This window comes from Sus scrofa, chromosome 11 (assembly GCF_054392235.1).
Source record: "Sus scrofa isolate SSC_HxYL_T2T_F1_AM1 chromosome 11, Sscrofa_HxYL_maternal_Yorkshire_Landrace_v2.0, whole genome shotgun sequence".
NCBI lineage: Eukaryota > Metazoa > Chordata > Mammalia > Artiodactyla > Suidae > Sus > Sus scrofa.
The window spans coordinates 18,526,407-18,543,733 of NC_139393.1; the positions used below are offsets into that span (position 1 = coordinate 18,526,407).

General features: G+C 38.7%; 1 protein-coding gene and 1 pseudogene across 6 annotated transcripts in view; both read left to right on the forward strand.

The window, feature by feature from the left end:
• The window catches only part of KPNA3 (karyopherin subunit alpha 3), an 85,325-nt gene that overhangs the window by 17,687 nt on the left and 50,311 nt on the right, over positions 1-17,327 (forward strand).
• On the forward strand, positions 4,689-5,262 carry LOC102166873 (reactive oxygen species modulator 1 pseudogene; annotated as a pseudogene).

Here is a 17,327-nt window from a genome sequence, read left to right on the forward strand (position 1 = left end):
TTTTGGGAATGTTGCTGCATGACATTAATTTGTGTACTAATTTGTATTAGTAGTTTATTATATATTCACTTATACTTCTCTTTCTACTTACTGTTAAAAGTTAAATGTATTTTAAAGGGAAAGAGAAGATGAAAATATAAATCATGATTCTGAATAAAATTTTAGCATTCAGATGTATTTGCAAATTTTAGGGAGAAAGTTTATAAACTGATAATTCCAAGTAAGGCTATCATAACATTTCATTATAAAAATGCCCATATACTCTTGAATGAGAATAGATTCTCATTGGCTAAAATTCTCCAGTAGGAGTGACATTAATTTAAAATACTTCCTCAGACAGTTAAAAGTTACTGTTGTGGACTATGTCAGGTAGCAGTAGTGTGGGTTTGTCAGTTATGTGTTGAGTTCTGGGAACTTTTTTTTTTTTTTTTTTGGTCTTTTGTGGGGCTGCACCTGTGGCACATGGTCTAATAGACCCCAGGTTGGGGTCTAATAGGAGTTGTAGCCTCCGGCCTACACCAGAGCCATAGCAACTTGGGATCCGAGCCGTGTCTATGACCTACACCACAGCTCACAGCAACGCCGGATCCTTAACCCACTGAGCAAGGCCAAGGATTGAACCCACAAATCATGGTTCCTAGTTAGATTCATTAACCACTGAGCCATGACCGGAACTCCGAAGGGAACATTGTTTTTGATTAGAATAAAAGAATTGATACTTGGATGTTAGCGTTCTATAATGGACATTTGCTTTACTAAGTTTTGTGAATGTGGGGCTAATGCAAACAGACATTTTGGTCTATCTTTTTGAAACTTTGGAAAAGTGGAATAGTTGAGAATTTAGCTAATCAAATTTTGGAATACAGAGGGAGAAAGTACATGGGCTGTATACACTGATTATGGTAAAGAGCAAGCAGCATTATCATTGAGTATGACTCACCACAAGTTGAGATTTAACAGTTGTGCAAACTACCTTTAAAAATTACCTTCGGGAGTGCCTGTGGTGGCACAGTGGTTAATGAATCCGACTAGGAACCATGAGGTTGCGGGTTCGATCCCTGGCCTTGCTTAGTGGGTTAAGGATCCAGCGTTGCCGTGAGCTGTGGTGTGGGTTGCAGACGCGGCTCGGATCCCTTGTTGCTGTGGCTCTGGTGTAGGCCGGAGGCTACAACTCCGATTAGACCCCTAGCCTGGGAACCTCCATGTGCCGCGGGAGCAGACCTAGAAAAAGGCAAAAAGACAAAAAAAAAAAAAAAAAATTTACCTTCAAAAGGGTATTTAACCTAGTAGAGTAATAATACAGCTATAGGTAACTGCAAGACAGATTGTTTAATGAAAGTAAAGGTGGTTTTGGGAACATAGAGGAAGGACAGGTGAATTCTGGCCTTAAAGATCTGACAGGACTTCATAGTGGAGATGACATGAACTAGGAATGTTTCGTGTTTTAAACAAGATGTGTAGGTTAGATACATGTATCTAACAGCTGTTTTTCTTAAGCTAATTTCTTGATGACAGTGTATGGATAATTTTCTCTCCAGTTTGTTGCAGTGACCCAGAGCATTAGCACGAGGAGCTCTCGGATCAGTGTTTCTCGTCTCCCATGCTGCCCTAGGGTGCCCAGGCGGGAGTCTGGGTGGTAGAGCCCATGTGGTCTTGGCCCTCAGTCTCAGTATGCTGTAGAAATATCTTTTGTGTGTGCTGTCATGTGAAAGAGATTGGGAAGCTCTGTTTTAGATTACTTAATCCTTTTCTTCTGGTAATAAGTTCTTTAGTATATTATTTAGCTTTTGTGAAAACAGCTAGAATATTTTCATAATAAGAACATGTTCTGGATAAATTGTCTTAGAATCCAGTGCAGACAGAATCTTCTAGTAAATTAGACATTAGTTCATGCAGTGATTAGGAGGCCCTACCAGATTTTTCATTTTAATTCTCAGATTTTGTATTTGTGAACATAATGGCATTAAATGAGGATGTGATGTTTGTGGTCATGACTAAACTTTGAATATACTGTGACTGAGATACCCCAACGTACACTTTTCTTGTGGTAAATGTAGTAGGTATTGGACCTGTTGCTGAGAAAACTACACTCTTCTCGAAGACAGGTGGGAGGAAGGGAAGTTGGGCAAATTTGCTTATGGTAGGGACAGCCTCAAGAGGAAGTCCAGAGTTCCCTTCCGATAAGGGGCTGAAAAGGGAGAAGAAAAGAGAAAAAACTAAGTTCTGAATTTGCAGCCTGAAAGGAACCAGGCATCTGGACACCCAGGCCTAGGTGTTAGAAGAGCTCCCTAGCTGTGGCTACGCCATAGATTTGGAGGCTAGTGTGGCTTGAACTATAAACTCTCCCCTGCCCCCATTGCATTGGAGAGAAAAAAAATGGAGTCTCAGATTTCCTCTATCAGTGAAGGGGCCTAAGGTATGACTAGCACAGGGATTAGTTTTGGTGCTAAAGACTTTCAGAATATGATTGCTTTTTGTTTGTGTGTTTCGTGGGGCTTTTTTTGTTGTTGTTAGTGGAGTAGAAGTCTTGGGCTAGGGCTCTTAAGAAAGATTGAGGTCTTGTTCAGTTCCTCTGCCGGATCAACTTAAGTAATGTCAGTTTGGCTATGTAACTGCTGTAAATAAAAGCACTTTTACATAAAATAATAAGGACAGCATTAAATAAGCGTCATGTAAACACTAGTGTAAGTTTTATTTATAACATTATTGTGGATTATTGACTGCTTATAAATTTTTTTAATTACAGAGAATACATATCAACTGCTCCAATGGTGCTAAGAAACACAGATGCAGTGCATAATACAGTATTAATAGGAGGAAAAACAGAATGTTATTGGTAATTATGTATTATAGAAAAATTGATCTTTGAGGCAAATTAATTTAGAAAGGACTTTAAATAATTTGAGTACTTCTCTGTAGAGTCATGGGCTTGTTTTAAATCACAGTGGTAATACACATAGTGATAATACAAATTCAAAGGAGGGTAAGTATCACCCTCACCACCTCACTTCCTGCAAGTAATAGCTGCTTTTAATACACTTTGTTGAGGTATGTTTATCCATTTTAAGTGTTTAGCTTATTGAGTTTTGACAAAGAATTACTCCCTTGTAACCACCATCACAGTCAAGATGTGGAATATTTCTCTCTCCCCCAAAAGTTCCCCTATGTCACTTTGCAGTCAGCCCTCCCTTTCCTCCCCCAGCTGCAAGTAAACACTAATCTACTTTCTATCACAGTAGATCAGTTTGCCTTTTCAACAAATTTTTTTTTTTTTTTTGGGTCTTTTTTTTGTGTTTTCTAGGACCGCTTCCTGTGGTATATGGAGGTTCCCGGGCTAGGAGTCGAATCGGAGCTATAGCAGCCGGCCTACGCCACAGCCACAGCAACGCGGGCTCCGAGCCATGTCTGCAACCTACACCACAGCTCACGGCAAGGCCGGAATCGTTAACCCACTGAGCAAGGCCAGGGATCGAACCCGCAACCTCATGGTTCCTAGTCGGATTCGTTAACCACTGTGCCACAATGGGAACTCCAGCCTTTTCAACAATTTTATGCAGTATTATCACAATATATACTTCTTTGTGTCTGGCTTTTTTTTTTTTTTTTTAATACAACATTAATACTGTTTTGTTTACTTGAAGTTTATTCTTTTTATCACTGACCCATATTCCATTGTATGAATATATCACACTTTGTTTATCCATTCACTTGTTGTTGGACATTTGGGTTCTTTCCAGTTTTGTGCACTTATAAGTGAAACTGCTATGATGTGTGTGTGTGTGTCTGTCTGTTTTCTTTGGATAAATACCTGGAAGTGAAATGGCTGGGTTATATGTTAAGTATATCTTTAAATTTATGAGAAGCTTTGAAACTTTTTTAAAGTGATTGTAGTATTTTATAATCCCATCAACAAGCAGCATGTAATTTCTGATTGCACCACACTCTCGCTAGTATTGACACTCTTTTAAATTTTTGTGATTTTAGTGAGTGTGATGTCTTGTGGTTTTAATTTGCGTTTTTCTGTTTGCTTCTGAAAGTTGTTAGTTCACCTGTTACATTTATGTTCATAATTCGTTTTGAATTATATTGTGTATACTTTTAGATACAGGTAGATGTTCTTCCAGCCCTCATTGAATAACCTTGATACTTTTGTGGAATATTACTTGATTGTATAAATGGGTCTATTTCTGAACTCCTTTCTGTTTTATTGATCTATGTGCCTATCCTTATGCCATTACCTCACTGTCTATTGCTGTAACTTTATAATAGTCTTTTTTTTTTTTTTTTGTCTTTTTGCCATTTCTCCCTATGGCATATGGAGGTTCCCAGGCGAGGGGCCTAATCAGAGCTATAGCCGCCGGCCTATGCTGCAGTCACAGCAACGCCAAATCTGAGCTGCGTCTGCGACCTACACCTCAGCTCACGGCAACACCAGATCCTTAATCCACTGAGCAAGGCCAGGGATCGAACCCGCAACCTCATGGTTCCTAGTCGGATTCGTTAACCACTGGGCCACGACAGGAACTCCTATAATAGTCTTAAAATCAGCTTATGTGAATCTTCTTTGTTCCTTCTTTCAAGATTGTTTTGGCTACATAGCAGGCATCTGTAGATTATTTTCTCAACAACAGCAGAATATACATTCTTCTCAAGTTCACATGGTATATTCTGCATGATAGATCATAGGTTATGTCTGGTCACAAAAGAAAACTCATTAAATTAAAAAACATTAAAATCACGCTAAACATATTCTGTGACTACAGTAGAGTAAAATTAGAAATCAATAATAGGTAGAAGTGAGCAATGGAGGCCATAAGCGAGATGCCTGTGGCCATGGGGCCCTACAGGCAGTGTCAGCCAAGCTGGTTTGACCACATGAAGATGGACTTTGTGATGGGTTGCACCATGGACATGGTAGGCAGGGTGCTCTTGGGCATCTTTTTCTGTCTCAGGATCAGAATGCAGGGTTAGGAGGAGCTGATGGGTAGTATCGGGAAAACCATGATGCAGAGTGGTGGCACCTTTGGCACATTCATGGCCATCAGGATGGGCATCTGCTCCTAACCAGGGCAGTGGTTGCCCATTACATCCAGCCTCTCCAATCAGTCCCAGCCCATGTACTATAACAAAACAAACCTTTGAATAAAAAAAGAAAGAAAGAAAGAAAGAAAAGAAACCAGTAACAAAGAAATTTGGAAAATTCACAAATAATGTGGAAATTAGCACATTTCTAAATAACCAGTGGATTAGAGAAATCACAAAGGAATTAGAAAACACTTTGAGATGAATGAAAATGAAAACACAACATTTCAGATCTTACTAGATGAAGCTAAAGCAGTACTCAGGACAATTAATAGCTGTAAATACCTACATTACAAAAGAAGTATAAACTAAAAGCAAGCAGAGGAAGGAAAGGAAAGAAACAATAAAAATTAGGGCATAAATAAAACAGAATAGGAAAACAGAGAAAATCAATGAAACCAAAAGTTATTTCTTTGAAAGTATCAACAAAATTGACAAACCTTTAGCTAGACCGATGAAAAAAAGAAGACTCAAATTACCTTGTAGAAATAAAACATAATAAGGGAATACTATGAACAATTATAAGGCAGCAAATTACATAACCTAGATGAAATGGAAAATTGTCTAGAAAGACACAAACTATCAAAACTGTCTCAAGAGTAAATAGAAAAATGTGAATAAACTTATAGCAAGTAAAGAGATTGAATTCATAAAACTTCCCAAGAAAAGTCCAGGACCAGAAGGCTTCACTGGTAAATTTTACCAAATGTGATATATCCATTAAATGGAATATTATTCAGCAATAAAAAGAAGTACTGAAATATACTACAGCATGGATGAATCTCAAAATCATTATGCTGAGAAGACAAACAACAGCAAAAAAAAAAAAAAAAGGCCACTTACTGTAATTCCATTTATATGAAATGTCCAGACAGTCAGATCCATAGATATAGAAAGTAAATTTGTGATTACCGGGGATATAGAGTAGGGGTATGGGGAATGAATGATAAAGGATAATGTGGTATCTTTTTGTGGTAGGAAAATACTCTAAAATTAGATAGTGGTAATGGTTGTGCAGCTCTCAATATACTGAAATCCATTGAACTTACACTTCAAAGAAGTGAATTTTATGATACGTGAATTATATCTGGGTAAAGCTGTTATTAAAGAAAAAAGGCAAATTATTCCTAATACTAGCACAAGTTACCTTACTTAATGAAGGCCTTTTCAGAAGGGAAAAATGCATGTTGTAAGAGTAATGTGGAGTTCTCTCTTCCAGTAATGGCGCAGCACCTTATAGTTACTGAAAAATTATAAGCTCTGGACAAAATATTTAAAAATTTTTATTTAAAGGTACTAGAGAGTGATCAAAAGCAGGCAGAAACTAGAAAGGAGCCTGTTCTTAAAGCGTAATTGTCTAATGAAATTTATGAGTTAGTGGGTTTTTGTCTGAAGGTCACTCTGTAATCCTCTTGCTTCCTGAAGCAGAATACTACAGTCTTACTGGCTCAAAGTATAAGAGCAGAGCATTCCAGGCTGACAAAAGAATAAGAAACTTGGGGGGAAATACTGGCAGATCAGGTGCTATAAATATGAGAGTGAGTCCTAAAATTTACATGTAAGTTCTGCCCAAATGCTTGACAATCTGCTGTACTATGCATGCACTGGTGGTGTGTGCACATGCATATGCACACGTGCATGCACACACACCCACAGATACACACACACACACATACTGGGCCATTTAAATTCAGTAGTATAGATTGTTTTAGGTTAAAGTTTCAAATTATAATCCCCAGTGAGAAAATTAATAAAATGAAAAATAAAAAGAAACCTAAAAGGGTAGTAGAGCAAGCAAACAAAATACTAAAAAAATGTTATTAACCTAAAAGAGGAGTTCCCGTCGTGGTGCAGTGGTTAACGAATCCGACTAGGAACCATGAGGTTGCGGGTTCGGTCCCTGCCCTTGCTCAGTGGGTTAACGATTCCGGCCTTGCCGTGAGCTGTGGTGTAGGTTGCAGACGCAGCTCGGATCCCGCGTTGCTGTGGCTCTGGCGTAGGCCGGTGGCTACAGCTCCGATTCGACCCCTAGCCTGGGAACCTCCATATGCCGCGGGAGCGGCCCAAGAAATAGCAACAACAACAAAAGACAAAAGACAAAAAAAAAAACAACCTAAAAGAAGGCAGGCAAATGGGAATAGAAAAACAGACCAAAAAAAAAAAAAAAAAATAGATGAGGCAGTAAACAAAAATAGCATAACAAATGCCTAATTTCAGCCACATCAATAATTATATTAACCATAAGTGGATGAAAGCACTCCAGTTAAAAGGCAGAAATTGTCAGACTGGTTTAAAAAGCAAGATCCAACAATATACTGTCCACAAGAGCTGCATTTTAACTATAAAGATGCAAACATCTTTGAAAGGAATCTACAAAAAAAAGACGGAATCTAGGGTTCACATAGGTTATATAATATGTTCAATATCTTGTAACTAGTTGCTGGCAAAACCATTTCTGTACTCTTTCCACTGTATCACTTTTGTGGCTTTAATATCTAATACGGTATGTAGAAATAAAATACTCTTACAGTTTGCATCATATTCACTAAGGCTTTCTTTTTTTTTTGTAATGGCCACACCTGTGGCACGTTGAAGTTCTTGGGCCAGGGATTGAATCTGAGACACAGCTGTGGCAATACTGGACCCTTTAACCCACTGCATCTGGCAGGAGGTCCAGCCCACACCTCCACAGCGGCCTGAGCCACTGCAGTCAGATTCTTAGCCCACTACACCAGGGTGGGAACTCCAAGGCTTATTTAAAAAAAAAAAACTTTTTGGAGTCCTCTTGTGGCATAGTGGGTTAAGGATCCCATGTTGTCACTGCAGTGGCTTGGCTTTGATCCTTGGCCTGGGAACTGCCACATGCCACAGGCGTGGCCAAAAAATAATTAACTTAAAAAATGAAAAGCAAGGAGTTCCCGTCGTGGCGCAGTGGTTAATGAATCCGACTAGGAACCATGAGGTTGCAGGTTCGGTCCCTGCCCTTGCTCAGTGGGTTAACGATCTGGCGTTGCCATGAGCTGTGGTATAGGTTGCAGACGCGGCTCGGATCCCGAGTTGCCGTGTCTCTGGCGTAGGCCGGTGGCTACAGCTCCGATTCGACCCCTAGCCTGGGAACCTCCATATGCCGCAGGAGCAGCCCAAGAAATAGCAACAACAACAACAACAAAAAAAGACAAAAGACAAAAAAAAAAAAAAAAAAAAAAGAAAAGCAGCTTTATTGAGGTATAATTATCATACAAAAAATTGTACATCTTTAAAGTGCCCATTTGGTAGGATTTGACACATGTATACACTTATGAACGAACCCATCACCACAATCAAGATAATGAATATGTTCATAATGTATAACTTCTCTTTTCTCTATTTTAGGTGGCATTCTTCTTTTTTTTATTTTTTAAATTAAAAATTTGTTTTTGTTTGTTTTTGTTTTTTTGCTCTTTAAGGCTGCACTTACAGCATATGGAAGTTCCCCTGCTAGGGGTCTTATCTGAGCTTCAGCTACACACCTACACCACAGCCACAGGAACACCAGATCCAAGCCACATCTGCGACCTATACCACAGCTCACAGCCGCACTGGATCCTTAATGCACTGAGCAAGGCGAGAGTCAAACCTGCAACCTTATGGATCCTAGTCAGATTCCTGTTCATTACACTGAGCCATGACAGGAACTCCAAGGGTGGCATTTTTCTTGCATTAAATTCTTTCATTGTATTACTTAAAATTTTAAACTCTTGAGACATAAAGATCTATCTCCTAGTCTTATCTTTCCAGCTCTCTTGTGCCAATAAGGAGAACTTAGGTTTTAAAGGAATCCCATTGCAGTTATTTGTAAAATGAAAAATCTCACTCCTCAATTTTTTGAAATTCTCGGTTGATACCTAAGACCACCAATGCAATGAAATTTTCTTTCTGCAATGAAATTGTAATAAATTTTTTGACGAGTTGAAACAAGTTTCAATTTTTTGACGTTAGGTTTTGTATTAAACTTCTTCCTCTGCTATATTTATTTATTTATTTAATTAATTGTCTTTTTTGTCTTTTCAGGGCCATACCCGCAGCATATGGAGGTTCCCAGGCTAGGTGTCTAATCGGAGCTGTTGCTGCCGGCCTGTACTAGAGCCACAGCAACACCAGATCTGAGCCACGTCTGCAACCTACACTACAGCTCACGGCAACGCTGGATCCTTAACCCACTGAGCGAGGCCAGGGATCGAACCCGCAACCTCATGGTTCCTAGTCTTTTCTCCTGTGCCACGATGGGAACTCCATGCTGTATATGTATTTTATTTTATTTATTTTTTTGTCTTTTTGCTATTTCTTGGGCCTCTCCTGTGGCATATGGAGGTTCCCGGGCTAGGGGTCAAATCGGAGCTGTAGCCACCGGACTACGCCAGAGACACAGCAACGCGGGATCCGAGCCGCATCTGCAACCTACACCACAGCTCATGGCAATGCCGGATCATTAACCCACTGAGCAAGGGCAGGGACCGAACCCGCAACCTCATGGTTCCTCGTCGGATTCGTTAACCACTGTGCCACGACGGGAACTCCCCTACTCATTCTTATTTTCCATATTAGACAAGACCTTTTAGATCAAAATGATACTTCCAGACTGATACCAGTCAAATAGCAAAGCTAATATGATTTAATGTTCTGGTATTTAGAGTCTAAGTTGTTTGGTATGGGTTTTTGTTTTGTTTATTTTAGAGAGATCTGAGAGAGACAGAAAGCAATGTTGGTGAGTTTCAAGCTCATAAGCTGTTGAGTCTTTGTGGGGGAAAAAAAATGCTTAAGAAAAGGTCTTCCCTGGAAAATTTCTCTAATGCCTCAAGAAGAGCTATTGTAGTTGATCACACACAGTGTAACCCATACTTAAAGAAGAATGAAAGATTAAAGAATAAACTGTAGACGGCATTGCTCTAAGCTGGAATAGGTCTTTCAGTTGGATAAAATATGTATCGGAATTTATGGTTCCTGTGCACATAGGGAGCTCTTTTCAGTCTACATTTGGCCTGGAAGTTGTTCCTTTTTCATATACAGGCAAGGAGCTATTAGTAGCTTTCCGTCATGGAGATAATTTAATGTTCTGGTATTTAAATTCTGAGTTGTTTGCTTTTTAATTACTGTTGCAGAAAGCCTAAATATTTCAAATTTTGGACAGTCTCTCTAGCACAGGAAAAGGACAGAGAAGTCCTTTTACCTCAAGTTCATAACCCAAAATTATAAAATACACAAGGAAATAAATCTATTATGGATAATGTGCACATACCAAAAATAGTCTTAAGTCTCCTAAGAAATTTGGTAATAGAGGTATCAGAAAAAGACTACAAAATAAATATTTTAAAATGATTGGATCATTTTAAGGAGGAATCAGAAACATTAGGAAGAAAACAAGACACTACCAAAGTAGATAAAACATTGGAAAAGGACTTAATATAGTTAGAAATGAAAAGTAAAAGCACTGACATTAAATGCACAGTGGACAGGAGAGGTGGTGGTATTTAAAATTGGAAATGCTTATTACAACCTGTGTAAAAAGGAAATGAACATGACTACCTAATTTGATATAAACTATGCCAAGTGTTTTTGTTAATATTTACTCATTTAATTCTCAGAACCACTTTTTGAGGTAGTTTATTGCCCAACCCCACCTCACCCCCGCTTTTTTTTTTTTTTTTTTTTGACTGCACCTTTAGCATAAAAGAGTTCCCAGACCTGGGATCAAACCTGTGCCACAGCAGCAACCTAAGCCGCTGCAGTGACAGTGCCAGGATCCCTAACCTGCTGTACCACAAGAGAACTCCATCCCACTTTTTAAAAGTACCATTCCTTACTGATAAGGTAAAAACAGTAGGCGAAGCAAGATCTGTCAGGAAAATGATGAACTCCGTTTTGAATATGTTAAGGAACTTGTAGGGTGTTTTGGGAAGTCATCCAGGAGACTCACTAGCTCAGGAGAGAGATCTGGGCTTAAAGTTTTTTTTTTTTTTTTTTTTTTTTTGTCTTTTGTCTTTTTGTTGCTGTTGTTGCTATCTCTTGGGCCGCTTCCGCGGCATATGGAGGTTCCCAGGCGAGGGGTTGAATCGGAGCTGTAGCCACCGGCCTACGCCAGAGTCACAGCAACGCGGGATCTGAGCCGCGTCTGCAACCTTCACCACAGCTCACGGCAACGCCGAATCGTTAACCCACTGAGCAAGGGCAGGGACCGAACCCGCGACCTCATGGTTCCTAGTCGGATTCGTTAACCACTGCGCCATGACGGGAACTCCTGGGCTTAAAGTTTTAAGCTGCTTAAATTCCCAAGGCTGTTGGACTTGTAGAATATACCAAAATCTGTTTACTTACAAATACATCAGTTTATTTAAAAAATGCTGGCTAAAGGGAACTACAGTTGAAGGGGTGATTCAAGTCTGACTTTTGAAATTTATTGTCCCTGTTGACTTCTCAGAAATTAAGCCTCCTTAGAAATATTCCCTCCCTTCCCGCATCACATATTTTATTCATTTCTCATGGATAGCAGCTTCAAAAATTATTTAGTTATGTACATTAAGAGATTCTGGTGAGGATAATTCCTTTGACTTCATTTTAAACTAATTTGATATTTTCTTGGGGGCTTATCCTGGAATGAGGTCTTCACATATGATTAATAGTACTGTTTTAACAGTTTAGCAATCCAGAGTCATGGTTCATTAATCAAGACTGTGAGGTACTGTTATAAGGAAAGGCATATGTATCAGTGGAATATAATTAAGAATCCAGAAATAAACTTTTACATTTATAGTAAATTGATTTTCAGCAGGGTCCCGAAACATTTCAGTAGGGAAAAAGTAGTCTTTTCAACAAAAGATGTTGGGACACCTGAACTGAGTATCTTCATGTAAAGAAATGAAGTTAGGCCCTATATCACACTATGTAAAATTAACACAAAAAGGATCAAAGACCTAAATATAAGAGCTAACATATTAAAAAAAAAAAAAAAAAACCCAAAAACTGTAGAAGAAAAAAAGTAGGTGTAAATCTTTACGACTTTGGGCAGTAGTTTCTAATTTTTTTTTTTTTTGTCTTTTTGCTATTTCTTGGGCTGCTCCTGTGGCATGTAGAGGTTCCCAGGCTAGGGGTCGAATCGGAACTGTAGCCACCAGCCTACGCCAGAGCCACAGCAGCGGGGGATCCGAGCCGCGTCTGCAACCTGCACCACAGCTCACGGCAACGCCGGATCATTAACCCACTAAGCAAGGGCAGGGACCGAACCCGCAACCTCATGGTTCCTAGTCAGATTCGTTAACCACTGCACCACTACGGGAACTCCTGGGCAGTAGTTTCTTAGTGACCATATCAAAAGCACCAGCAACCACATAAAAAATAGATAGACTCTACTTCATTAAAATAAAAAATATTCGTTCTTCAAAGGAGATCATAAAGTGAAAAGAAACCCACAGAAAGGAAGAATTTGTAAAACATGTTTGGTAAGGGACTTGCATCTAGACTATATAAAGGACTCTTAAAACTCAATAATAAAAAGACAACCCAGGAGTTCCCATTGTGGCTCAGTGGGTTACAAACCTGACTAGTATCCATGAGGTTGCAGGTTTGATCCCTGGCCTTGCTCAGTGGGTTAAGGATCTGATGTAGCCATGAGCTGTGGTGTAGGTCACAGATGCGGCTTGGATCTGGTGTTGCTGGCTGTGGTATAGGCTGGTAGCCGCAGCTCAGATTCAACCCCTAGCGTGGGAACCTCCATATGCTGCAGGTGCGGCCCTAAAAAGCAAAAAACAACAACAAAAAAAGACAACCCAATTAAAAAATGGGCAGTAGACTTGAATAGACATGTCTCCAAAGAAACTATACAGATGATCAGTAAACACATGAAGACATCATTGGTCACAATGAGATGTTGCTTCATGAAACCCACTAGGATGGCTAAAATAATAAAAGAGATAATAGCAAGTGTTGGTGACAGTGCAGTGAAGTGGAAAGCCTCATCATTGTTGGTGGTTTTGTAAAATGGTATAACCACTTTGAAAAACAGTTTGGCAGCCTCCTAAGGTTAAACATTGAGTTATCAATTCCATTACTAGTTGTATACCTAAAAGAAATGAAAACATATATCTCCACAAAAACTTAGTAATAAAAAAAATAGAAGTGATCCAAATGTCTGTGAAGGGATAAATGGATAAGTAAAATGTGATATATCCTTACAATGTAGTATTAGTCAGCAATAAAATAAATGAAGTACTGATAAAATATGAATGAACCTTAAAAACATTATGCTAAGTAAGAAACCAGTCACAAAAAATGTAGATACTGTATGACTCCATTTATATGACTGTCTAGAAGAGGCAAATCTATAGAGACAAAAAGTAAATTTGTTGCATAGTACTGGGGTGGGAGTTGAGTAGAATGGGGTGGTGACTGCTAAAAGATAGGTTTCTTTTTGTAGTGATGAAAATACTCTCAAATTGACTTTGGTAATGGTTGTACAGCTCTGTGAATATACTAAAAACCATTGATTTGTACACTTTTCAAAAAAATTTTATCATAGTTGATTTACAATGTTCTTTCAATTTCTGCTATACAGAAAGTAACCCAGTCATACATTTTTACATTCTTTTTCTCATTTTATGTTCTGTCATATTCTGTGACAAGAGATTGGATATAGGTCCCTGTGGTATACAGTAGGACCTCACTGCTTATCCATTCTAAATGTCGTAGTTTGTATCTACTAACTCCAAACTCCCAATCAGTCCCACTCCCCCTTCCCCTTGGCAACCACAAGTCTGTTCTGTATTCTGTGAGACCATTTCTGTAGGCAGGTTCATTTGTGCCATATTTTAGATTCCACATATAAGTGATACGGTATTTGTCTTTCTCTTTCTGATTTACTTCACATAATATGAGAATCTCTAGTTGCATCCATGTTGCTGCCCAGTGGCATTATTTTGTCCTTTTTTATGGCTGAGTAGTATTCCGTTGTGTATATATACCACATGGTTTTAATCCATTCATCTGTCAATGGACATTTAGGTTGTTTCTATGTCTTAGCTATTGTAAATAGTGCTGCTGTGAATATAGAGGTGCATGTATTTTTTTGTATTGTAGTTTTGTCCATATATGCCCAGTAGTGGGATTGCTGAATCATATGGTAGTTCTATATTTAGTTTTCTGAGGAACCTCTGTAGTGTTTTCTTTTTGGTTGTACTAATTTACATTCCCACCAACAGAAGTGTTCCCTTTTCTCCACACCCTCTCCATCATTTGTTATTTGTAGACTTTTTAATGATAGCCATTTTGACCAGTGTGAGGTGGTACCTAATTGTAGTTTTGATTTGCATTTCTTTAATAATTAGTGATATTGAGCATTTTTTCATGGGCCTCTTGGCCATCCTATGTCTTCTTTGGAGAAATGTCTGTTTGAGTCTTCTGTCCATTTTTCAATTGGGTTGTTTTGTTGTTATTGAGTTGTATGAGCTGTTTGTACATTTTGAAGATTAAGCCTTTGTTGGTTGCATTGTTTACAACTATTTCTCCCATTCTGTAAGTTGATTTCTTTGCTTTTCTTTTTTTTTTTTTTAATGGTTTCCTTTGCTGTGGAAAAGCTTGTAAGTTTGATTAAGTCCCATTGGTTTATTTTTGTTTTTATTTCTATTGCCTTGAGAGGCTGACCTAAGAAAACATTGGTACAGTTGATATCAGAGAATGTTTTGCCTATATTTTCTTCTAGGAGTTTTATGGTGTCTAGGAGTTTTGCCTATATTTTCTTCTAGGAGTTTTATGGTGTCTTAAAGTTTAAGTCTTTAAGCCATTTTATTTTTGTGCATGATATGAGGTTGTGTTCTACTTTCATTGGTTTACATGCAGCTTTCAGTTTTCCCAGCACCACTTGCTGAGCAGACTTTTTCCAGTTTCATATTCTTGCCTACTTGCTGAAGAGTAATTGAGAGTCAGTGTCTGGGTTTATTTCTGGGCTCTCTATGCTGTTCCATTTGTCCATATGTCTTTTTATACCATTACCACACTGTCTTGATTACTGCAGCTTTGTAATATTGTCTAAAGTCTGGGAGAGTTATGCCTCTTGCTGTCTCCTCCCCCCGCCCCCTGAATTACTTTGACAATTTTGGTCTTTTATGGTTCCATATAAATTTTTGGATTGTTTGTTCTAGTTCTGGACACTAGTTGGGCTCATTACCCTTGAAGAATATCATGCTTAATTTGATAGGGATCATACTGAATCTGTAGATTGCTTTGGGTAGTATAGCCATTTTGATGATATTAATTCTTACAGTCCAGGAGCATGGGATGGCTTTCCATTTCTTTGAATCCTCTTTAATTTCCTTGATTAATGTTTCAGAGTTCTCAGTGTATAAGTCTTTTACTTCCTTAGTCAGGTGTATTCCTAGGTATTTAATTTTTGGGGATGTGATTTTAAAAGTTTTTTTTTTATATTCCTTTTCTAATATTTCATTGTTAGTGTACAGAAATGCAACTAATTTCTGAATGTTAATCTTGTATCCTGCTACTTTGCTGAGTTTATTGATGAATTCAGGTAGGTTTGGTGTGGAGTCTTTAGGGATTTGTAAATGTAATGTCGTGTCATCTGCATACAGTGATAATTTTACCTCTCCTCTTCCAATTTGGATACCTTTTATTTCTTTTGTTTGTCTGATTGCTGTGGCTGGAACTTTAAATACTACGTTGAATAACAGTGGTGAGAGTGGGCATCCTTGTCTTGTTCCAGATTTTAGTGGGAACGCTTTCAGCTTTTCTTCATTGAGTATTATATTGGCTATAGGTTTGAATTTGTACACTTGAAATGGTTCAGTTGTGTGCTATGTGAATTATATCTCAAAGTAACAACAACAACCAAAAAGAAGAATGGTTCCAGTATGACATATTGACTAATTGCAACCTAGACTGTGTACAGGTGAACCAAGCACTATACTGTACTGTTTTAAACACCAGATAAAAATTTCCCTATATTTAAGTATTAACTAGATGTTTCCTAATACATATATTTTGTTTATAACCTTACTGAAGAGTTACACACCATCCCGTTTGAGAATTCATCACTAAACAAACCCAGATGACTCAGTTATTAATATGTAGTTGGTAACTAAAATCATGGAAATATAATATTCTAGAAGAGGTTTGTAGAGTGGTTAGATGAGTAGGCCTACAGGGCTGTAGACAGAACATAAGGGAAGAACACCATGGATGGATGAAGATCACAGAGGTTGGTATTATGGAAGTTGAGGAGGTAAGAATGAATGGTTAACAAGAATTGCCTTCCTTGAATAGAAGGTAGCTGACGATGCTGGCAAGAGGAATATCAATGGAATTTTAGGAAAGTTGGCTGAATGAATGAAGTGAAGAAGTGGAAAATAGTGAGAACTATTCTTTCAAGAATTTTGGCCAAGGAAGACAGTAGTCCGAAGAAAACGTAGGTTGTTAGAGTCCCTGTCATGGCTCAACAGAAACGAATCTGACTAGTATCCATGAGGACATGCATTCAATACCTGGCCTCGTTCAGTGGGTTAAGGATCCAGCATTGCCATGAGCTGTGGTGTATGTCACAGACGCAGCTCAGATCCCGTGTGGCTGTGGTGTAGGCCAGCGGCTACAGCTCCAATTCGACCCCTAGCCTGGGAACCTCCGTATGCTGCAGGGTGTGTCCCTTAAAAAAAAAAAAAAAAGAAAGAAGAAGAAAACGTGGGTTGAGGAAGACTTCTTTAAAAAATTTTTATTATTATTTTTCGAAATAAAGTGAGACTTGAGCTTACACATGATGATGAGAAATAGAAGTTACAAAATGGGAGAGGGGGATAGGAATAATTGATGAAGCAAGACCGTGGAGGAGATGAGAGGGAAGATAGCCACCCACTGCACTGTCATTGTGATAGGATGAAAAGAGAAAAGGATGTTTGAAGATGCAGTTTATTGGGGACAGAATTGAGGAAAAGATGTGGATGTGCATGATAGGACATTAAGGGAATTGCTGTGATCTGGTGGTTTCTGTTTTCTTAAAAAGTAGAAGGCCTGGGAAGTTCCCATTGTGGCTCAGTGGTAACAAGCCCAACTATTGTCCATGAGGATGCAGTTTTGATTGCTGGCCTTGCTCAGTGGGTTAAGGATCTAGCATTGCCGTGAGGTTTATGGTGTAGGTCACAGATGTAGCTTGGATCTAGTGTTGCTGAGGTTGTGGTGTAGGCCAGCAGCTGCAGTTCTAATTCGACCCCTAGCCT